Raw genomic sequence first — 1,357 nt, 5'->3', positions numbered from 1 at the left:
TCTTTATTTTAATATAATAAAAAGTTATAAATACATTTTTAGCTATTATAATCGCAGTATTTAGTGATTAGAGGTTTGAAAATTCCTGTTATGTGATAAAACCTGAATAAGTGAGGTTGAGCGACTCTCTCTTATTACATCAGAAAATTGGATAGAAAATTAAAAAATCCCTTTGATTTAATTTTTAAACTATAGCGTGAATAAATTAAGTTGAGAAATTTCTTTTTTTTAATAACACCATCACCATCAGTTCTCTATTCTCTAATCTTTATATAAACTCAGCACAGCAACATTATTATTGTCTCAACATTATTCCAACTTGTATCCAAGTAGGTAATGAAGTTACACATAACCTGTTCGGTTCTTCGGGTTCCGGACAGGTCAGCGGAGTTCTCGGGGTGTGATGGTAGAGACTATCCTTGATCTGGGTTTGGAGGATGAGGGCAGAGACTTAGCGACCTCTCGAACTGTTGTGGTGTGAGAGGGGGCGCCACCTGCAATGACATTTCAACGATTAAGTCAGAATTTGTACAAATGGCAATGAGAGCAATGTGATAGTGATGTATCGTAGGGGAGGGGTAAGATCCTCCCCATATATACTCTGTCAGTAGGGTGGGTTCCACAAGAGAGGTCCCTTTTCTGGAAGTTTCCTCTCCCAGCTGTCTCGTAACTGGCTGCCAGAGAGCAGGTGTTCAAATCGCAATCCGGACATATGAAACCCGCTGGGTCGGCCGTTCAAGTCAGGAACAATGCACTAGTTGGGTTGGGTCGGAACATAACCGATTTATACTTAGTTGCTTAAAACATATGTATTACAATTTAAAAAAAATTTTTTGGTGACTTTTTTTTTTTTTTTGGTGAACAATTTAAAGGAGTTGTATCGTTTCTTTTTCACTTTATTACCATAAGCAAATTAAAACAATACATCTTTTTACTAACATCTACTGGATTATTAAAGCGTGGTACGTAGTTATTTATTTTTCTTAAGCAGTAGTAATCTTCCATTCAAGTGTTTCTGTATGGATTGGATCGGATCTATATATCCAAGCATATATATCCGATGTTAAAATAATTTTAGATCGTTGCATCACATATGATGTGTTCACAAATGTTAAAGTTATATAGATTTTATTAATGAAATATTTCAAATTATTTTAAAGAAAAAAAATCACACCATGCAATGATATTTATTATGACTGTCACAATACCTAATATGATAAAAAAAAGTTATATAATTATAATTGGAATTTAAATCACATGTAATTTTGAGAAGAAAAAATTTTATATATCTAATGGATGAGAAATAATACTTTTATACGTAAACAACTATAATTTTTTCATTCAATAAATGTTAATA

Source organism: Arachis ipaensis, chromosome B09, assembly GCF_000816755.2.
Source record: "Arachis ipaensis cultivar K30076 chromosome B09, Araip1.1, whole genome shotgun sequence".
Lineage (NCBI taxonomy): Eukaryota > Viridiplantae > Streptophyta > Magnoliopsida > Fabales > Fabaceae > Arachis > Arachis ipaensis.
The sequence above is the reverse complement of the archived record's forward strand: the minus strand, read 5'-3'. Positions refer to the sequence as shown.